Source organism: Hyperolius riggenbachi, chromosome 2 (assembly GCF_040937935.1).
Source record: "Hyperolius riggenbachi isolate aHypRig1 chromosome 2, aHypRig1.pri, whole genome shotgun sequence".
NCBI lineage: Eukaryota > Metazoa > Chordata > Amphibia > Anura > Hyperoliidae > Hyperolius > Hyperolius riggenbachi.
The window spans coordinates 549,865,619-549,889,159 of record NC_090647.1 but is presented as its reverse complement, the minus strand read 5'-3'; the positions used below and the strand labels follow the sequence as shown (position 1 = coordinate 549,889,159).

The 23,541-nt window shown below is 45.9% G+C and overlaps 1 protein-coding gene across 2 annotated transcripts in view; it reads left to right on the top strand.

The window, feature by feature from the left end:
* Positions 1 to 524: 524 nt before the first annotated feature.
* The window catches only part of LOC137547348 (galactosylgalactosylxylosylprotein 3-beta-glucuronosyltransferase 1-like), a 359,516-nt gene continuing 336,499 nt past the window's right edge, over positions 525 to 23,541 (top strand). For both annotated transcript variants that reach the window (XM_068270854.1, XM_068270853.1), the window contains exon 1: positions 525 to 743. The gene's annotated coding sequence lies outside the window, so the exon portion shown is untranslated. The remainder of the gene's footprint in view (positions 744 to 23,541) is intronic.

Sequence of the window (23,541 nt, the reverse complement as noted above, 5' to 3'; positions counted from 1 at the left end):
ACTAGGCATGGCCAATGCCAGATGACCTACCACGTGCCAGGGAGGTGCCCCCCTGCCCATCACACACACAGTATCACAAGGCATGGTCAATGCCAGACATTACCCACTATGTGCCAGGGAGGTGCCCCCCTGCCCGGCACATCACACAGAGTATCACTATGCATGGTCAATGGAATGCTAAATACCGAGCATTTATGCAAATTACCTGCAATCTGCAGATGGACCAAATACACCAGAAAGCAGACCCCACATGTATATCCCGCGCATCACCCAGATACACACCCTGCTGAGACACACCCCCAACCATCCTTACCTTTATGGAAACTTTCTTCCACTGCTCTCTGCTGCTAGACCGACTGCTGCCAGGGCGGGAGACACGTGGGAAGAAAGGCGCGGGGGCGGGGCGGGTCGGAGCTGCAGTGCTGCACCTCTCACTGATGATTGACTGATCTTTGGAGCTGCCGTGCCGAGTCACACATCTCGCGAGAGAGAAGCCTCACTACCCGGCCGTGTGATGGGCGGTGCCCCAGCAAGGCGCTTCGTTTCCTCAGTGACAGGGGGCGTGTCCTCCCTTTAGGCGCCAAATTAATAGGGCGTGGCCTCTTCTCTAATGCTGCAAAAATACAGGAAAATGGCTGCCTCTGCTATTATTATTATTATACAACATGGAGTTTTGACCATGACCCCTGCTCAGGAGGACTGACCCTATTTAGGAAGGACAGTTCCTCTTTCACACTTGGCAGGTAATCCCCTTGTCACTCTTTCTGCCCTAGATTTTAAAATGTAGATAAATATATATAATCAGCATAACCTCTAAAGTGTACCTGAGATGTAGAAGAAAAAAAAATCATACACATCTGGGGGGTTTCCTTCCCGGGCTGCTGCAGTCCTACGCTAGGAGAAAGCCCCAGGTATGCATAATAAAGTGTACCTGACAGATGAGCAAATAAAAGGATTTGATACTTACCCAGGGCTCCCTCCAGCCCCATGAGCAGCGATGCGTCCCTCACTGTCATCCACATGCCTCTGTTCTCCTGATATCGGTCTCGGTAATCTCGCTCAGTTGCGCCAGTTGACTGCTCCGCATGCGCGGAGGGCTGTCCATACGCAGAATGGAGTGGCACGACTGAGCCAGATTACCGGGACTGATACAAGGTAAATGGAGGGACTCGGGAGGCCGACGAGGGACGCATCGCTGCTCATGGGGCTGGAGGAAGGCCCGGGTAAGTATCAAATACTTTTATTTGCCCATCTCAGGTTTACTTTAAAGAGGAACTCCAGTGAAAATAATGTAGTGAACAAAGGTGCTTAATTTTTACAATTATGTATAAACTAGTGACCTTAGCCCATTTAAAATCGGGCTAGGTCTAAAAACGGGCTAGGTCTGTCACTAAACCGCCGCGCATACGCGCGCCCACACACCCGCCCCTTCTGGCCCCGTCCTCCTCCGGCTCTTGGCAGTGTCTCTGCGTCCGTCCCTGCACATGCACAGTGCAAAAAAGCACTGACGTGGGGACACTTGGAAATTATATATAGAGATGATTTAGGCTCCCTGCACACTGCAAATCCATTTTCAGATTCCGATTTTCATTTCCGATTTTCCCTGAGTACATTCAATAGAAAAACGGATCAAAAAATGCAGTATGCAGTAAAGATTAAAACTCGGAATCGGATGTAAAAAACGGAATTGGAATCGGAATTGCATGCAGTGTGCAGGGAACCTTAGTCAGTGTTTGCCCATTTTAAAATCTTTCCCTGACTTACATTCTGACATTTATCACATGGTGACATTTTTACTGCTGGCAGGTGATGTCTGTGGAAGGAAATGCCGCTTGCTTTTTTGGCAGTTGGAAACAGCTGTTATTTCCCACAATGCAACAGGGCACCCACAGCGTGATGTAAGCACCATGGTCCTGACATCACGCTGTGGGATTATCACCACAATATCAGCCATACAAAGCCCCCTGATGATCCGTTTGTGGCAAGGAAAATATTTCTCATGGGTAAGGTGGTATCAGCTACTGATTGGGAATGAAGTACAATCCTCGGTCATGGTTTCTCTTTAAAGAGGACCAAGGTTGTAAAATAGAAAACAAGTAAGGTATAGTAAACCTCTCTTTTATTTATGCAAGAATCAGCAGTACCAGGGTTAATAACTCACTCACTCACTCTAAAATCATTAAATCGGAAGCTCCACCCACCCTCGGCTGCACAAAATATTTCTGAAGCTCTGTGGCTGCCCCCACCTAAGTTGCGAGGGCCTGCCTCCAGCTGGGCAGCCACCTATCAGGCTGTGGCTGGGGGCAGGCCTCGGCAACGCAGGTGGGTGTTTCGGCAGAGCTTCGGAAACACTTCAAGCAAAACCCATCAGAGTGGTCTTGTGGAGGGGCGGAGCTTAAGATGTAGAATGATTTATGGGCGAGGAGGTGAGTTAGTAACTGGCACCGCTGATTCTTGCACAACTAAAAGGGGTTTACATTACAGAGTACTTCTAGTGTAGAGGATAGAGACTGTCATGTCAGGCTCTGTCCTAATTCTGCCCTGACTCGGGGTTTATAACTTATCTACTTGGCCATTATTAATTAGACAGATGAAGCTCCTCCCCCTCAGAAATGCTTTTTTTTCCTGTGGGCTCTTGTGCCGTGCCCTAAGAATATACTCAGGTAAGTAAAAATATATATTTTTTAACTCACCTCGTGAGTCCTTTAAAGTAAGCAGTACAGGTTTTTGACTAGTCCTTACCCTCATGGGGGATGCTCAGAGTTTTCTTTTTTTTTTCAAAAGCGCTTACTGAATGGCAATTGCTCGGTCCAACTGCCAAAATAGTGTCGCAAATGTGCAGTTAGGCTGGCCTACATCTTTGGACAAGTGCTTTCCAAGGACTGCTTTTGTATAGAATAAACAAAATACTGAGAATACTCAATGAGGAGATGGACCTGCTGTAAGCTACAGGAACATAAGAAAAAAGTCATTTCATGTACATATTACAGAGGGAGAAATGTACTTTTTATGAGTATCTTTACACATGTATTTTAAATTTTAACATTTTTCGTGATAGTGCATAGCTCCCAACTGTCCCTCTTTTGGATGGACAGTCCCTCTTTGGGAGCCCTGTCCGTCTTTCCTCCTCAACTGTCCCTCTTTCAGGAGGCCTCAATTCACTAAGCTTAACTCCTGTCTTTAATAACTCTTCTGAGCTGTTTTACAGTTATCACCATGGTGATATAATTGTGATAACTGTAAAACAGCTCAGAAGAGTTATTAAAGACAGGAGTTAAGCTTAGTGAATTGAGGCCATATGTCCCTCTTTCTATGTAAATATATATATTTCTCTACTAACAATGTGTTTGATTGACACTAAACTTTATTCCCATTTTTTAAATTGATATATTACTAATTTTAATCACTTAACGACCGCCTAACGCCGATAGGCGACGGCGGGTCGTTAGTGGTATAGCATGGTTTCCATGCCAGTTCACGGAGACTGTCTCCGTGAACAGTGTGCGAGCCGCCGATCGCGGCTCGCACGCATAATGTAAACATCCGGGGAAGATATCCCCGCTGTTTACATCACACGGCGCTGCTGCGCAGCAGCGCCGTGACGTAGATCGGCGATCCCCGGCCTCTGATAGGCAGAAGCCTGTCCTATCCGGCGCAGGACGGAACTCTGTCCTGCGCCACTCACAGTGTAAGGGAGAGGGAGGTAAAGCCGGGGAGGGCGGAAAGCACTCCGGAGGGGGGCTTTGAAGAGCCCCCCCCCGGAAAGTGCGGGTAGCCGGCGGCGATCAGACCCCCCCAGCAGGACATCCCCCTAGTGGGGAAAAAAGGGGGGAAGTCTGATCGCCCTGGCTATTTCCTGATCGGTGCTGCGGGCTGGAGAGTCCACGCAGCACCGATCAGAAGAAACTACCCTGGTCCTTAAGTGGTTAACATGTTAATATGAAGGAAAATGAAGCAGTATAGAAAGGACCAGTGTGATTTGAATTATAAAAAAACGTATTTTTCTTATGAAATCTTTATGGTATGCGTGACTAGGGGTGTGATGGGGTGTGACAGGAGCGTGGCTCAAGTGTCCCTCTTTCTCATCTCAAAAAGTTGGAAGGTAGGATAGTGGTCCTTGAATGAAAAGGTTAAATAAAAGCAGATAAATGATTTCTTATTTAAGGCAAAGCGAGGATACATGTGGCTTCTATAAAAAACACCAGGGAGGGAAGAGTTTAAGATTTTTTTTACAGGCTGAACAGGGCAGTGTTCTGCATAAATGTAGCTGCAGATCTGGACACAAAGAGTTCATCTAAGGTAGGCAGGGCTGGATGTGGCTAGCCGCTAGGTGATTTGCTCTCTGCTCAGGAAACCACTCCCACTCTCTAGGCTACTCTACAATGTTTGCATATTTTGGCTTTTTGCCAATTTTAGGCCGTTTAGGTTCCACTCTGCTTTTTGATTGGTCGCGACCAGGGGGCACTTGATACACGGCGGCCTTGATACACGCTGGCTCCTATTTTCTGACACGCAGGATTAGATACAGAGGCATGCTTCTCCTTGCTCCGCTAGGTAAAGCATTTTATTTGTTACAGTGCAATTTTGGTATGCATATGCTGGTGTACATTGCAGAAATATTTGTCTGGCATGTGATTGGTTATTTTGTCTAGCTGGGAGGGATTTATCCCTTCGGGTGAAGTTCCCCATCAGGTCCTCTTCTGATGTGGCATTATATGATTGGGTGTTTTGAAATGACACGCTTCGATTGGTCAACATGGGCTATATATTGTGTGGCTTTTGATGTTTTTATACATTGCAGTTTTGACAACTTGAAAAAGAGCACACAGCTCGAAACAGCGGTCTGTCGTTGGATGACTGCCTTTTAATCTGAATGACACAATAAAGCTATTACGTTTATTACTGGTGGTGCCTGCTGAAGTGGATTGCGGCTTTTTGCCAATGGATTTTCCCTGTAATGAGTACATCAAACATTGACCTGTAGTAACAATGGAAAGTCTGGAAGGAAAAACTACTTGTGAACTGCTACTCTAATGCTAGGTACACACCATACAATTTTCTGGCAGATTTACCTGCCAGATCGATTATTTCCAACATGTCCGATCTGAATTTTGATCGATTTGTAGATTTTCCAATCGTCTTTCCAATCGTTTTTTTGATCGTTCTTTGATCGCTTTTCATAGAACTGAACGAAAATTGATGAAAAAATCTATGAAAAAACAATTGAAAAAAATCGATCGAAATTCAGATCAGACATGTTGGAAAAAATGGATCTGGCAGGTAAATCTGCCAGAAAATTGTATGGTGTGTACCTAGCATTAGTCTTCTAAAATGATGCTGCTCTGTGCCCTCTAGTTGACATGCTGCAGCTTATCTGACACCACACCTCCCAACCAGGCCATGGGAGGGGCACCTGACCAGGGCTGTGGAGTCAGAGTCAAGGAGTCGGCGCAGTTTTGGGTACCTGGAGGCAGAGTTGATGGTTTCATACACTGAGGAGTCGGATGATTTTTGTAACAACTCTACAGCCCTGGTAAGTATTAGACTAAGGAGTTGGAGTCGAGGAGTCAGAACCGGAGCCATTTTGGGTACCTGGAGTCGGAGTTGGAGTTGGTGGTTTCATAAACTGAGGAGTCGGATGATTTTTGTACCAACTCCACAGCCCTGCACCTGACCAAGCATCACACCCCCCCCCCCCCCCCCCCACCACCACCACACAGACCTTCCCATTTGGGCGAGTGATAGTGGGGTAGGTGTGATGGCACGTGAGCACTGTTGGGGTTCCTGGGATACTGAGGTGGGGCTTTTCATGGGTGGGGTTTGGACAGCACAGAATCCAATGCAGTACTGAGTCTTTTGACTGTTGACTATCTAATGCATACATGTCAAACTCCAGCCCGCGGGCCAAATCTGGCCCTCAGAGCCATTCAATTTGGCCCTCAAGTGGTTTCCCCACATTGCATTATGTTTGGCCCACTATAGACTACCAGGAAAGCTATATTGAAGGTGAAGCCCTAGATCACCAGGGAAGCCATATGGGAGAGGGAGGGGGAAAGCACTAAACACCAGGAAACTGTATAGGGTAGGGAGGGGGCCACCTGGGAACTTTATAAGGGAGGATGGTACCCAATAGACATCAAGATTGGCCTGCGACTGGGTCACTGGTGTACAATTTCGGCCCACTTTGTATTTGAGCTTGACACCCCTAATCTAGCCGAAGGGTGGAGTCTTGAGCCGAGGTGAGTATATGCCGGTATAGTATAGTATTTGGTGGCGGTAGGTGGCACATAGCCAAGTCAGTTGCAAAGCTGAGGATTTTTTTTATTACTTTTAATCTTGGGCATAAGCATATGGCAGATCAACCATGTTTTATTGAAATGCAGCTTAAAAGAGAATATTTATGCTAGTCAGTTCCTTAAGGGGCACTATAGCGAAAAATTGTAAAATATGTGCAAACATAAACAAATAAGAAGTATGTTTCTTCCAGAGTAAAATGAGCCATAAATTACTTTTCTCCTATGTTGCTGTCACTTACAGTAGGTAGTAGAAATCTGACAGAAGCGACAGGTTTTGGACTAGTCCATCTCTTCTTGGGGGGATTCTCAGGGATGTATTTATTTTCAAAAGCACTTAGTGAATGGCAGTTGCTCTGTCCAACTGCCAAAAAAACTGTGTAGGGAGCAGGGAGGCTGGCCAGCATCATTGTTTAAATCTTTTTAGGGAATATCTTTATAAAGAATAAAAACCTTGCTGAGAATCCCCTATGAAGAGATGGACTAGTCCAAAACCTGTCACTTCTGTCAGATTTCTACTACCTACTGTAAATGACAGCAACATAGGAGAAAAGTAATTTATGGCTCATTTTACTCTGGAAAACATATACTTCTTATTTGTCTATGTTTGCACATATTTTCCATTTTACAATTTTTCGCCCTAGTGCCTCTTTAATCCTGAAAAATGCGTTAAACCCGTCTCAATGCTTATTTGTTTCCCACCTCGCTATAACCGATCTCGCCATCCGTAACGCCGGACAAGGTAACACGGATTATTCCTTCTAGAGGTGAAAGGTCGCGTTTCATAACTGTGAAAAGGAAACGTAAGCGAATACAGAAATGCCTGATGCGTACGCGGGATGAGCGCCGAAATCCCCTCAGGTGGTGTAATTAATGGCTGTTGACTTAGCCGAGATATCCGCGGATTAGAGCAGGATGTTATACTTTGATACGGTCAGGGGGGGGGAAAGCCATTATGATGGATGTAGACAATATCCAGCGCGGCGCTGATATGGCCTGGGGGTGATGCAGCGGCGTGGGTCACATGACCAGGATCAGCTCTGGAGGCGCCCTGTGATTCATCGCCCTCCTCCTTGCTATCTCTGCGGAGCGCATTAACGACGAGCAATCTCCTCCGCGCAGTGCAGACGCTCGGCACAGAGTCCATGTCTCTGTCACCTCTTCCCGGAGTAATGAGATCCCGCAGAACTGATCTGACAGCCCGCCGTGCCACGATTACTAAAGAGGTCAGCGCCGAGTAAAAGGTTTCTTGATCTCTGGAATTGCGCACTTTATTGCAAGTATAAATAAAGCTAGGGAACGCAGGCGGCCCCGCTGCGAATCTGGAATCTCATTTTAAAGAGGAACTGCAGCGAAAAGAGGAAAAAAAATAAATCATTACATTGCAAAGCGAGAAGTTAAAGCGGAACTGTAGAGTGAAAATAAACACATTGTTTCACTTACCTGGGGCTTCCCCAAGCCCCCAGCAGCCGTCCTGTCCCGCGCCGATCCTGCCCGAGCCTCCGTTCTCCCGCCGCCGTTCCGTCCCGTACCTCGACTTGTAAGTTGAGGCCAGTGCAGCACTGCCAAGCGTATCTTTTCTTCGCGTTCCCCCTCTGCAATAGCGGGGGACGCGAAGAAAGGATACGCATGGCCAGAGCCGCGCAGACGCAGTGGCCCAGCGGCGAAACCGAAAGGAGCTGGCGGCGGGAGAACGGAGGCTCGCCGAGAAGCGGCGCGGGACAGGACGGCTGCTGGGGGCTTGGGGAAGCCCCAGGTAAGTGAAACAATGGTGTCAATTCACTAAAGACATTTTGTTAAAACAAAAAGCTTCGGTATTTTACCGCAGTCGTTAATTAACGTTTTTGTGCTGTATTCATTAAAAAAGTATCGAGTGCGGTGTAAATTCGTTATTTTTTTATATGTCTTCGATATGGGGTCGGTAAACTGCCGAAAAGATGGTGATAACTGTGTTAAATGTGCGGGAAGCATTCCTTAAATTATCGGCAGAAGTGAAGGCTTGCATTGACTTCTGGGTAACGGAGGGCGTGGCTGTAGTTTGTCGTCATTACAGGGAGGACGGATGGTGGAGAAAGATGTGGGGAGAAGGAACTTCTGAGACACGCAGTGGCAGAGATGAAGAGCAGAGACGTGGAGACAAGGATGATATGAAGGGACGGTCAGATCATGTTTTACCTCAGGTACAACAACATGGATACCGACAGCTCTACAGTAGATACCGTCAGCTCTACAGTGGAGATAAACTGTTCTTATTTGACGTGTGGTCACACCCCCCTTTTTTTTTAGTGAATACTGTTTTTTTGCAAATTATCGAAGAGTTACCGAAAATGTATCGAATATTTACCGAATAGTTATCGACTATTTATCGAATGCGGTAATACATGCGGTAAATATTAATGAATTGCAAACAGGACTTAAAATTACCGAACATTTATCGAACATTTGGTAAAACAGTCGGTAACCCTTAGTGAATTGACGCCAATGTGTTTATTTTCTCTCTACAGTTCCGCTTTAAAAATAGAAGAGAGATCAAGAAGTGATTGATATATTCATCATGTAATTTGTTCATATTGTTTGATCCACAATGAGCCTGCAGGTCATCATCTTTACTTCTGGCAGACAGGGAAAAAAAACAGCCCCAACTGCTATTATCTATAACCACACCCCTTAAAATGTGATAGCCTAAAAGTTTGTTTTTTTTATAGATGTACATGTGCACAGAGGGAGATACTGGTTGCTTGGTAGTTGGAAACAGTTGTTAATCCCCACAATGCAACAAGGTTCACAGACAGTCAACTGTCAGGACCATGGTCCTGACATCACACTGTGGGAGGGGTTTCACCAAAATATCAGCCATACAGAGCCCCTGATGATCTGTTATAGAAAAGTGAAAGATTTCTCATGGGAAAGGGGGTATCAGCTACTGATTGGAATGAAGTTTAATCCTTGGTTACAGAGCCTCTTTAAAGAACAAGCGACACCCATGCTAACCTAGAAATAAAAAACACATATGTGATGATCCGCTCAGCTGGCTGCACAGGCAGACAGCTGTTTGTCCATTCCTCTAGTCTGTGGGCTGCAGGTCTCTGGAACAGAGACCTGTCTTTTCATTGCAAGTTTCTGTTCTGTTCTCTTGCTGGGGAATTTGCATACATTCGTTATGCAAATCCCCTACCTGCCTTCTTTGATGACTGGCACTATAAGAGCTTTATCTTTCCCAGAATGCTTTGCTGGTCATTTCCCTTCCATGCTCAGTTCCTGATGGACACTGCTGAAGTGTCAGCCATTGCTATCTAGTATAGTTAATTCCTGGGGGTTGCTTTAGGCTCCCCTTCTAGCCCAGTCAGGTTGTATTATCTGTATTGCCTGTTCTGTCTTGTCTTGCCTGTTTGCCATTGTCCTGTCCCTATGGTGGCTGACAGGAAATGGTTCTGATCTATGTTCTTGGAGTATAGCTGGTGCAGCGGTTGCTGCCAGCTATCTCTTCTGTTCTGTTTCCTGGGATCGCGCTAACTACTTTGTGCTAGCGCTGGGGATCCTTCTGTTCTGTTTCCTGGGATCGCGCTAACTACTTTGTGCTAGCGCTGGGGATCCTTCTGTTCTGTTTCCTGGGATCGCGCTAGCTACTTTGTGCTAGCGCTGGGGATCCTTCTGTTCTGTTTCCTGGGATCGCGCTAGCTACTTTGTGCGAGCGCTGGGGATCCTTCTGTTCTGTCTTGTCGGTCGCGATTGCGCTGTCACCAACGGCGGTTGATAGCGAATCGTTCTGTCTTGCTGAGATCGCACTAGCCGCTAGCGTTAGCGGCTGTGGATCTTTCTGATCTGTGTTCCTGCTTGGATCACACTTGCTCTGGCGGAAGAGCGGTGGATCCTTCCTGCCTAGTTCTTGTTTTTCGTGTGTCTGTCTTGTCCGCTGCGCTTGCTACAGGCTCGGTGAGGTAACCGTTAAGCAAGCGCTCGCGTCCCCTGTTTCATGTTTGTCTGTTTATGGTTAGTTAGGCGTGCTTGTCTCTATTGTGCTTATCACGTGGAGATCGCGCATAACCGCGTGCACTGTTGCGAATGAGTGCGGTGTTCGCGGTTAGCTAGCGGTTGTTATTTTCCGTATCTCCTTATTGTATTTGCTGTGCCTTTGCTACCCTCGTATTCTATTCTGTTCTGCCTTGTGTCACGTCTCGCGATCGCACCTCTCGCGATCGCGTTCCTATTTCGTATCTGCTGTTGTGTGTGCGCGGTCGCGGAGTGGCGACTGGATTGGCGCACACACATACAACCTATCCCTTTTGCTCAATCTCATTCGCAATCGCCTCTCTTGCGATTGCGTTCTGCGCTTCGTACAATTCCTGTCTGGCACTTGTGGAGGTACAGAGGATTGGTTCCTCTGCACTCCCCAGCGCCATCTGCCGACAGGAATTTCCCTCTACAGGTGCATAGCACCTTTTGCTGGGTTCCTGCAAATTATACGCTTGTGGAGGATCTCCGCCGTGTCAGCGCACGCGTTGTGCGCTGATCACGGGGAAAGTTCCACAATCGTGACAACATATATAAGTAGATAAATACTACCTCTACTTACATAACAGATGTATTGTGCTGTCCACGTAATGATTCCTGTGAATTTTATAAAGGAAAAGCAGAAAATCCTATTCTAGGCAGTGGCCATCTTGCCAAGCTAATGCTGACATCATATCCTCCCTGACTCTTGTTTCCCCCCCTCCCTTCTCTTGTTCATTGTGTATTCATTAGATGCCCTCATCCCAGAGTCTTCAGACACTCCCACTGAGGTGTATACTAACAACTGTAATGTCTTTTTTTATTTACACATCCCATCACTGAGTCACCTCAGCCTTGCTTGTTAACACGAGTAATCAGAGGGTGTTTCTGATAAGCCGCTAGGCAGGGAAATAAATGGAAGAGGAAGAATAAAAAGAACTCCCAGCATTCAACTCTTTGGCACTGTTTTGCACTAGGGCCAGTGCTCCTAAAGTATGTGATAACTACAAACCATAACAGCAGAAAAAGTTTTGCAAGTTTTGAATGCAGGATTAGCATCTTTATCACTTAATACACTCAGACCAGTTGCTGTTGAAATTTGATTTTTATGGTGACAATACCGCTTTAAAAGTTAATTCCGCCCAAAATAGGTATCTGAAGTGAATAGACACTTCCTCAGTTTATTCTTCCTCTGTTTCTGTCCCTCAGCATGAAGTTTAAATAAAAGAAAAACCATATAAAAATAGATTTATAATAACATTTTATTTCTTGAAAAATCAGAGGTGGAGAATGAGATGCCAACAGGCAGGATCATGTTTGCCGTTCACCCTGCGACCTGCACCGCGCTATGTTTCCCTAGCACTAGTCATCACTTGAGGCGAGAGGGATATGGTGGCAGCCATATTTATTCCTTTAAAGAAGAAATGACACCCATGCTAACCTAGTAATAAAAAACACACATATAAGTAGATAAATACTAGTTCTGCTTACATAACAGATGTATTGCACTGTCCATGTTATGATTCCTGTGAATTTTATAAAGGAAAAGCAGAGAATCCTATTCTAGACAGTTTCCATTTTGGTTACCTTTGACCTCCTGACATCATTTCCTCCCTCACTCTTTTTTTCTCCTCTTGCTAATTGTGTATTCATTACCCGCCCTCCTCCCAGTCTCCAGACACTCCCACTGGGGTCTATACTAGGGAATGCACTGTCTAATGTCATTAGAAGGAGGGGGAAATAAAGGGAAGAGGAGGAATATATTATACATAAAAAAACAGCATGCAACTGTTTGGCAATGGCAATTAAAGGTCCAATGCTCCTAAGGTATGTGATAAGTCTAAGCCACAACAGCAGAAAAAGTTTTGAATGCAGGATAAGCATCTTTATCACTTAATACACTCAGACCAGTTGCTGTTGAAATTTAATTTTTAAAGTGACAATACCGCTTTAAACAATATACAGTAAGTTGCCTGGCTTCCCCCTGATCTTGTGTCTCTAAAGTTGCCTGTGCATTTAGCAATCTCTGAGATCAGTGGCATAGCTAATGAGCTGTGGGCCTTGATGCAAGTTTTACATTGGGGCCCCCCACTCTATACATAACAATTGATACGTTGCACCAAAACCTGCCAATGGCAACTGCAGTGTCAGAGGTGCAAGAAGGGGATGGGGAGCAGTTTGTTCATAATCACCACTATTCAAACTATCTATAGAAGTGATTATTATGAGCACAGGACCAATAGAGAGCTTAATATGCAGTTGAGGGTTGGGCCTCCCGGGGCCCCTCTGGCTCAAGGGCCCCGATGTGGTGGCTACCTCTGCAACCACTATTGCTACGCCCCTGTCAAGACAGACCTCTCTCTGATCTAACCTGTTTGGATATAGATCTGTTGGTTGCCCATACACCAGCAGACCAATTCCTGTGCATTTAAGCATGAAATCTCTCTAGAATCGGCCTCATTACGCCGCCGATTCTGGCCGCCCCCCTAAATGTTAATGTCTCTTCCTCTTCTCCCGGTGCCCGTGCATTGTAAATCTCACCTGTCCCGCTGCACCGACTCCCGGTCTTCACCACTGTCTCCACCAATCTCCGCCATCATACTGAGCGTATAACATATGGCGCACGTGTGACGTCACGCACATGCCTAATAGCACTTAGGGGAGACAGGGGGAGACCAGGACTCACCACAGCAGGACAGGTGAGATTTACAAATACTGTAAATAAATGCAAAAAATGCTATCCAATATAACAAAATGTATCAGGGACGTATCCCCAAATAAAAACAATGAAAAAACCGCAGCAAGTGTACACAGGGTATGTACTGTAGTAATATACAGTGATCCACATGATAATGATCACAGAAATTACAATAAGGCAATAAATAGGCGACAAGTGATCCCTAAAAAATACTTAAACATATAGACAGGGCAGCCGGGTATAAGATAATCCAGCTGTTGTCTTGTTGAGCCCGCTGCCCTTTCTATTATGGGCTTGATTCACTAAGGCCAATAGCATGCCTTATCCACCTTAACACGCCTTATCTGAGTTATCACTCCTTATCAGAGATAACACGTCTTATCAAAGTTAACACACCTTATCAATTTTAACACACCTTATCAGAATAGCATAGCGAGCGCTACAAACTTATGCCTGCTAATTGGCAATGACGAGAGCTCCATTTGTCCTGCCCTGAGCCCCTGAGGGTTCGTAGCGCTCGCTATGCTAATCTGACAAGGCGTGTTAACATTGATAAGGCGTGTTATCTCTGATAAGGAGTGTTAACTCGGATAAGGCATGCTATTTGTCTTAGTGAATCAAGCCCATAATAGACAGGGCAGCGGGCTCAATGAGACAACAGCTGGATTATCTTATACCCGGCTGCCCTGTCTGTATGTTTATGTATTTTTTAACCACTTTACCCCCGCGCGTACGTATTTCTCCGCCCCTTTTTCCATCCTTTAAAAACCAGGGACGGAGAAACACGTACTTTCCGCGTTCCCGACGCTGTCCGCGCTCCCGCTCGTAAACACGCCGCCCGCCGCTAGTAAACACGCCGCCGCCCGCTCGCCCGGAGATCAATGAACGGGAAAATCCATTCCCGTTCGTTGATCTAAGCCCCACAATGACCCGCTGCTCTCCTATGGGCAGCGCGATCATTGTGAGAAGAAACTCACGTGTCCAGCCTCCTTATTCTTCCTCCAAGCTTCCGGAAGGAGGCTTGGAGGTCGCAATAAAGCAAAAAGTTACTGTGGCCATCTTGTGGCCAAATAGTAAACTACACCCTACACATTTTTCACATACAAATAAATGACTTTTACACAAAAAATTAACTCATTACCTCCCACACTCCCCATTTTTTTTTTTTTTTGTAATTAAAAAAAAATTCAAAAATTTACAATTAAAAAAAATACATAATTAGTTACCTTAGGGACTGAACTTTTTAAATATTTAAGTCAAGAGGGTATAACACTGTTACTTTATAAACTATGGGCTTGTAATTAGGGATGGACGCAAAACTGAAAAAAATGCACCTTTATTTCCAAATGAAATATTGGCGCCAAACATTGTGATAGGGACATAATTTAAACGGTTTTATAACCGGGACAAAAGGGCACATAAATTTCATGGGTTTTAATTACAGTAGCATGCATTATTTAAAAACTATAATGGCCGAAAACTGAAAAATAATTTTTTTTCCCCCCACATTTTTCCTATTTTCCCATTAAAACACATTTAGAAAAAAATAATTCTTGGCATAATGTCCCACCTAAAGAAAGCCTAATTGGTGGCGGAAAAAACAAGATATAGTTCATTTCATTGCGATAAGTAATGATAAAGTTATAGACGAATGAATGGAAGGAGCGCTGAAAGGTGAAAATTGCTCTGGTGGTCAAGGGGTAAAACCCCTCAGTGGTGAAGTGGTTAAGGATCACTTGTCGCCTATTTATTGCCTTATTGTCATTTCTGTAATCATTATCATGTGGATCACTGGATATTACTACAGTACATACCCTTTGTACATTTGCTGCATTCTTTTCATTGTTTTTATTCGGGGATACGTCCCTAATAAATGTTGTTATATTGGACAGCATTTTTTGCATTTATTTACTTGCTGGATGGATGCCTTTGGATATTTGTAGTCTGTTAAACACATCCATGGCACTACTATTGTGTTGGCTATGCATGTTTGGAGGTGAGATTTACAATGCACAGCCACCAGTCCGTCACTTGTCACAATGTCGCTGACCGTTAGTTACTGTTGTGCACCCAGTCAAGATTTTCCAGCATGCTCGATCGATGCATTTGATCAATTTTGTCCAACAATCGGTTGCATTGTTGATTGGGCATGCTTGTTGTGGCACCGATTTTAATCCGATTGGATAAAATTATCCAATCGGATGTTTGCTTGGCCAGACAGATTAATACTTTTAGCCGTAGACCCTCAACAAGCATGCAGCAGATCAGGTGCTCTGACTAAAGTCTGACTGAATTAGCTGCATGCTTGTTCCAGGTTTTGATTCAGATACTACTGATGCCAGATCAGCAGGACAGCCAGGCAACTGGCATTAGTTTAAGGGCTCGTTTCCACTATTGCGTTGCGAAATCGCTGCGGCAAAATTCGCATGCAGATGCGAATTTTGCATGCGTGTGCATGCGAATTTTCGTGCGAATTCGCATGCGAATTCGCACGGATGATGATGCATGCGAATTTAACCATGGCAATGCCGGTGTGCTTTTCCATTGATTTCATGCGAATTCGCATGAAAATTCGCATACCAAAACAGCATGCAAATTTCCTATTAAATACATTAGCGGCGATTCGCATGCGTTCCACTCTCAGGCGAATTCGTTGGCTCTTTTGTGCGTTTTTTCACCGCTGAAAAAAACGCACCTCAACAACGCTACAGTGGAAACAGGCTCATCCACTTGCATTACATGTGCGAATCTGCATGCGTTGGACGCATGCAGATTCGCGATAGTGGAAACGAGCCCTCAAGTTCCCTTTAAAGGACAACTGACCTGAGAGGGATACGGAGGCTGCCAGATTTATTTCTTTTTTTAAACAAAGCCAATTGCCTGGCAGCCCTGCTGATGTATTTATCTGCAGTATTGTCTGAATCACCCACCTGACAAGCATGCAGATAATCTAGTCAGATTTTTGTCAGAAATATCTAATCTGCATGCTTGTTCTGGGTTTATAGTTAAAGCAGTTATAGGCAGAGGTTCAGCAGGACAGCCGGGCAACTGGCATTGTTTAAAAGGAAATAAATATGGCAGCTTCCATACACGGTACCTCTCACTTCACTTAACCTTTAAATGAGGGCCTTGTTTAATTAGTGCCGGGAGTGATGAGCACAGTACGCTATCTCAGCGCATCCCAGTGGAACCAACCACAATCTTCCCTGGCTCTGGTTAATTCCCATAGTCCTTTGCTGTTATTAAACAAGCTAGCTGAATCTTTTTCCTTCTTTTCCGTTAATATCCACAAGCAGCGTTTCACCTCATTTTCACCTAACGCCGATCTGGATAAGGGCTCCCAGGGCACCGCTTCCACCGGCTGCTGAACTCACTACCCAATTAGGAAGCGTGGCATCGGTCAATGAAATAGGCCTTCCTGTTAGCGTCCATCTGTGTGAGAGGGCTGTGAGGAGCCATAGACGAATCCTCCGGCTGAGAGGAACATTTGTAACCCCGTTCCTCACGCAGCGATGGGGCGTTTGCCGCAGTGCTGGAAATGATGACTTTACCTCAGCTGCTGGATGGGAGGCACTCGTCTTATTAAATGGGCACTCCGAATCCTCACGCCAGAAGTACGCTTGGCTGAAACTTGCCCTGGGGACGCCGCAGGCCTCATTATACATCCAGTCCGCGCTCCGATTTGCTTCCGTCAGGCCCTCAGACGTGATAGCTGCAATCTGCCCGCGGATTAATGAACCCTGCGGGGAAACGGCTATTGCGCTCACTTAATAAGGGGTGTTTGTATCATGGAAATGGCTGAATATACAAGTTTACTCCATGTGGCTTCCGCCTTCCAGACACCACCACCGTTGTGTATTATACTTGGTCAGGGGCAATGTAATTAAAGCGGACCTCAAAATTTCCTCTCTGCTCTCATAGATAAGCAGCAGCATAATAACTTTTAAAGGAAAACATTTATTTGTTACAGCTGATACAAAACTTGCAATAAATCTGCAGCATGTCTACTTCCTGCTTTCACGGAAGCAGACTTATTTTTAACATCCTCTGCTTTCAATTGAGCTTATCTGCCAAATTACAATTTGTGATTTGTCACAGATGAGGGATAATTATGCTGGGAATACATGATGAGATCTTTCAGTCGATTTACTGTCCGATCTCATTTTTTATCGATTTTCCGATCGATTTTCTTATCAATTTCCATTCACTTCTATCAGAAAAACGACCGAAAAGAAGATCGGACATGTCGGAAATGATCTATCGAACCGTCTATCTGATGAAAAACCTTATGATGTATTGCCGGCATTAGACGGGCTAAACTCTCTAAATACATACAGGGTACATTTTTCTATGTTTTACTTCTGTCTTAGCAAGAAGTTTAAAATCAGGATGATACCATTTATTGGCTAACTAAAAATGAATAAGAATAAGCAAGCTTTCGGCCTTGCAGCTTTCGTCTGGCTTACATCCTGTTCTGTGTAAGACAGTATAAGAGGTCAGGTCCACTTCAAGGAGTACGTATCGGAATGCATTCGACATTTGCATAATGCATCACTTATACTGTAAAATAAGACCACCACAACCTTTGGCGTTTGAATAGGCCGCTGCCTTTTTTATGAGTTGTAAATGCCGACCAATTAACCAGAACTTGTTAACCGCTTCCAGAAAGCTAATTGAAATCTACGCCCTGTTTGGGACCTGTTATCCCTGCCAGGGCATAGATTTCAATTACAGCACAGCACGCTCCCAACGCTGCAGCCCACTTGCTCTGCTGTCGGTATGACAGCAGAGCTCTGCAAGCCAATTTCATTGGCTCCTGACCATGTGATCACTGTGAGCCAATCACATTGGTCCGGGTCAGGAGCCAATAAAATCATCTTCTGGCACGCGCACGGAGTTCTGCTCTCAGGAGCGCACGATAGGGGGGCTGTGGTGAAGGAGAGAAGTTCAGGCCCCTCCTCCATAGCCAACACAGGGGGGGGCTGACTGTAGGGGTGGGGGAGGGTGAGGGCCTAAATGTTTTGCAGGGGGGTCCCATGATGCATAGGTATGCCCCTGGGCTGAGGGTAGACGGAGTGGCATGTGAGTGATGTCACATGGTGGGCGTGGTGAGCGGGGAGCATCAAGGGTCGCGGTACACAGATTCTTGGCAGAGGATGTCATCATCGCCCACCTCGTCTGAGTTTCATCTAGCTCAGGGGTCCCTAGACTTTTTCGGTCAAGGGCCGGGTCAACAAACTTCAGAATGCTGGGGGGCCGGAACACACATAAAATGATCCTGAAAAACATTACATTGAATCTAGGTATTGATTCCTCCAATCGTGCCCGGAGGAGAACTTCCAGCAGCAGCCATTCAGTCATGCGGCGCCCGAAGAACGTCTTTGTGCACCAGACAGTGAAGCGTACCCAGGTGACAACAACCTGCCGCCCAGTTGGACAGCAGTGTCACCTGATGCAGAATTGGATTGAAAGCCAGCGAATGACTGCTCGCTGGCTGCTACAGTATGTGGATGGGCGGTGCTAGCGCTGCTATTCTATATGCGGGCCGCTGATATTTACAGGTACAGTGGGCCACATGTATATGTTTTGTGTTTGTGTTTGGAGGCTAGTGAGAAAGCCTCAGGGGGCTGATTTTGGCCCACGGCCCGTAGTTTGAGGACCACTGGTCTAGCGTGTATACAAGGCTTAACACTCCAGGATGGCCTCTGAGCGCTCTCTTAGGCCTAAAAACCGCTAGCAGATCCGCAAAATGCTAGCAGATTTTGAAACGCTTTTTCTTCTTTTTCTGTAGCATTTCACCTAGCATTTTGCAGTTTTGTGAAGTGTTTTTGGTGTAGTAGATTTCATGTATTGTTACAGTAAGGGCCCGTTCACACTTAAAACCGCAGAACGCCGGCGATTACCGCCGGCGTTCTGCGGGAGTGATTTTCCTGCGATTAGCGCGGAAAAACCACTGGACACTGCGGCGGGTTTGGAGCGATCGCGATTAGCGTGCTATGCACGCTAATTACAATCGCAAATCGCGGAACGCTCGTCGCCGGCAAACCGCTGCATGCACTCGCTACATTGTGTAGCGGTTCTTGCAGAACCGCTAGCGGTTTGCCGTGAGCGGGAATCGTGCGATTCCCGCTCAGGTGTGAATGGGCCCTAAAGCTGTTACTGAACAGCTACTGTAACAAAAAACGCCTGGCAAACCGGTCTGAAGTGCCGTTTTTCAGAGCGGTTTGCGTTTTTCCTATACTTAACATTGAGGCAGAAACGCATCCGCAATCCAAAATCTGCAGCAGCCCGGGAGTATGCGTTTCTGCAAAATGCCTCCCGCTCTGGTGTGCACCAGCCCATTGAAATACATTACCCAAGCGTATCCGCAGCCGCAAGCGGATCGCAAAACGCAGGCGAACCGCTCTGGTGTGCACTAGGCCTTAGTGGCTGCATCTCTCGCTCATTTCGTGTGAAGAAGTTTAGCACTCTCGAGCGCTCTACCCTTGTGGAACTGCTTCTCAGTGGAGGCTCTGGCAAGTTTGCTTCTTATGGCAGATCTGTGCCTTTGCTGATGACTTTGTCACTGTGGGGAATTGGGAAGAAAAAGACGCCTCTAAATATAAACTTGCCTTCTTAAAAACGGGAGGTGTTTGCAATGATTGACCTTTACGTGAGCAGTGAGGAACAGAAAGCTGAAGAACTTAGAACGTAAAATACCTTTTCTTTAAAAAGGCAAATGTATATTTAGCAAAGACATCTTTTTTTTCTTCTCTGGGGCTTTTAAGGTTTTTTTTTTTAAGGTGGTCGTAACATCCCAAAATAAAAATTGCCAAAAAATAAAGTGCCCCTTTTTTTTCTAAAACGGTTACCTAAAGGTCGCTTTTTTGTTTTCTTTTTATCTGGTCCGGTTGCCTGTGCCTGACCATAACAATTGTGCAGTGCCAACAGGATTGTGGGAAGTTTTTTTTTTTTTTTTATAGCAACAGTAACACGTTTTTTCAGCGAATACAGTGTGGAGTTCCATCCTGTCTCTTGGACTTGTGGTGGTTGCTGGTTTATCTCAACTGCAGCTCTCCAAATAGGAAAGAACTCCCCCGTACAAAACAAGTGTTGGTTGGGCTACAATTCTCATGGGTAGGGGATGTCGTGGTGACCACACTTTTTACATGACCTCTTGCAAACTGGCCTCCTGATTGTGTGATCACCACAAGAGAAGGAGTGTGAATGTTGTAGAAGACTAATATTAGGGTTTAAAGGAATACTGTAGGAGGGTCGTGGGAAAATGAGTGGAACTTACCCGGGGCTTCTAATGGTCCCCCGCAGACATCCTGCGCAGCCACTCCCCGATGCTCCGGCCCCGCCTCCGGTTCACTTCTGGAATTTCAGACTTTAAAGGAGTCATCAGGGGAGAAATAGTAAAATAAGTGGTACTTACCGGGGGCTTCCTCCAGCTCCAAGCTCCCAGGACGTCCCTCGCCGCAGCTCTGCCCGCAGCCGTTCGCCACAGGTCCGTCCCGGTCCCCGGCGATGACGTCAGAGCGACGTTCAGGACAGCGAACGGCGCTGTCAATCACCGGAGCGGACTGCGCAGGCGCAGAGCTGCGGCGAGGGACGCCCTGGGAGCTTGGAGCTGGAGGAAGCCCCCGGTAAGTACCACTTATTTTACTATTTCTCCCCTGATGACTCCTTTAAAGTCTGAAAACCACTGTGCCTGCGTTGCTGTGTCCTCGTTCCCGCTGATGTTTCCAGGAGCATACTGCACAGGCCCAGACCATACTGGGCTTGTGCTATACTCTTCTGGTGACATCAGCGGGAGAGAGGACATGGCAACGCAGGCGCAGTGGTTTTCAGACTTTAAAGCCAGAAATTCCAGAAGTGAACGGGAGGTGGGGCCGGAGCATCAGTGAGTGGCTGCGCGGGCGCAGGATGACTGCGGGGGACCATTAGAAGCCCCGGGTAAGTTCAACTCATTTTCCCCCGACCCCCTACAGTGTTCCTTTAAATTTGGTTAAAGTGGACCTGAACTCAGTACTTCCTCTCTGCTCTAAAAGATAAGCAACAGCATAATAATTTTTACATAAAAAAACATTTATTTGTTGCAGCTGATACAAATCCTGCAATAAATCTGCAGTGTGCCTACTTCCTGCTTTCATTGAAGCAGACATCTTGTTAACATCCTGTGTTTACCAATTAGCTGCTCTGCCGAGGCAGCTGACAAAGCTTAGTGATCAAATTACAACTTGTGATTAGTCACAGATGAGGGGGGATTAGACATGCTAAACTCTCTAAATACATACAGGGTGCATTTCTCAATGTTTTCCTTCTGTCCTGTGCAAGAGTTCAGGTCCACTTTAATAATACTTCTGTGGGCATAAGAGAGTTTACCTATCTAGGTTTCTCCATAAATAATGAATTGAAAATCATGAGATAAATAAATTACATCTGGTAACAGAATTTATTTTGCAATCAGGAAGCTCTTTTATTTACATCTCTTGTCGACAGCAACGAAAAATTAAACTTCACAAATCACGGATAAAAGCAGCAGCTATGAGCTTCAGTTTAGAGTCCCGGAGAATCTCGGCTCCAAACTCCAACAAATGAAAGGACCTCTGCAGCGAAAATCTTACAATGTAAAATACATGTAAACATATACAGATAAGAAGTCCGTTTCTTCCAGAGTAAAATGAGCCGTAAATTACTTTACTCCCATCTTGCTGTCACTTACAGTAGGTAGTAGAAATCTGACATTACCAACAGGTTTTGGACTAGCCCATTTCCTCATGGGGGATTCTCAGGGATTTCTTTATTTTCAAAAGCACTTAGTGAATGGCAGTTGCTCCGTCCAACTGCCAAAAAAGTGTACAGCGAGAAGGGAGGCTGGTCGGCATCTTTGTATAGATCCTTTTCGGGGATTTAAAGGTCTTGTTGAGAATCCCCTATGGAGAGATGGACTAGCCCAAAACCTGTCGGTAATGTCAGATTTCTACTACTTACTGTAGGTGACAGCAAGATAGGAGTAAAGTAATAAATGGCTCATTTTACACTGGGAGAAATGCTTTTCTTATCGGTGTATGTTTACATATATTTGAAATTTAAAAATGTTAACGACATTTGTCCTTTAAGGAAAAGCAAAATAATCTGGTGAATATAAGGACCGAACTATGATGGAGAGGACTGCATAGTAATACCAAACAGTGGAAGTGAAGAATTATTACGAGGGTCATCCGGAAAGTAATGCCTATTTGCTTTTATCTGCCACACAAGGTATTCTTTCCGTGTAATGTCATGTAACTTGCATAGTCAGGGTAACCTTTTCTCTCCCTGCACCGCTTGTCATATTACTGCAGAACGTCAGTAACTGTTTGTTCAGCAGCAATAACATGAAGCAACCATATCCCCGATCTCACCAACTCATAGGTGAGGAGTGTGATAGTACTACAACACAATCAGAATTATATTTATTCGCCAAGTACGATGATTGCTATACCCGGAATTGTTTCATTCTAGGACTGAAAACCTTGTAAAAGAACAAGGGATTTTTACCCCCCCCCCCCCCCCCAAGTCCTCTGGGGCACATTGCCGGGCTCCTTCCGCATAGAGGCAGCTTTCGGCCGTAGCTCTGCCTCCATGCACGTCCATCAGCGCTGATCGCTGCCTCTCCCCGCCCCTCTCAGTCTTCCTTCACTGAGAGGGGCGGGGGAGAGGTGGAGATACGCGGTGATTGACGTGCATGGAGGCAGAGCTACGGCCGAAAGCTCTGCCTCCCTGGGCATCAAAATCCATGACCAAGAAAGTTGTGGATTTTCCACAGGGGATTTGGGGGGTACAAAAACCCCATTCTGCCACGGGATAGCGGCGTTTTAACAGGGGCAAACATGCTTAAAGGAATACTGTAGTGGGGTCGGGGAAAATGAGTTGAACTTAGCCAGGGCTTCTAATGGTCCCCCGCAGACATCCTGTGGCCGCGCAGCCACTCACCGATGCTCCGGCCCCGCCTCTGGTTCACTTCTGGAATTTCAGACTTTAAAGTCTGAAAACCGCTGCGTCTGCATTGCCGTGTCCTCGCTCCCGCTGATGTCACCAGGAGCGTAGTACGTCGACAACGGGAGCGAGGACACGGCAACGCAGGCGCAGTGGTTTCGTAGTTTAAAGTCTGAAATTCCAGAAGTGAACCGGAGGCGGGGCCGGAGCATCGGTGAGTGGCTGCGCGGGCACAGGATGTCTGCGGGGGACCATTAGAAGCCCCGGGTAAGTTCAACTCATTTTCCCCCTACATTATTCCTTTAACATAAATAAAAGGTAAAAAAACGATTTTTAAGTGCTTTCAGAGTCTCTTTAAAGAGAACCCGAGCAGAAACTCCATGGCAAAAGTTTTACAAAAGAGGGAGTCAGATTATTTTTATACCGACTCCACAATCCTGGTACTATACAGACCATTAATCATCTCACAAATTTAATTTGAGTTCAGGGTTGCTGCAAAGCTACAAAATACCAAACGGACCTGCCCTGGCGTGATGGGGATTATTTGGGGATTATTTATGTTCTTGATTGATTAAGATGCTGCGTACCGCCCAGAGC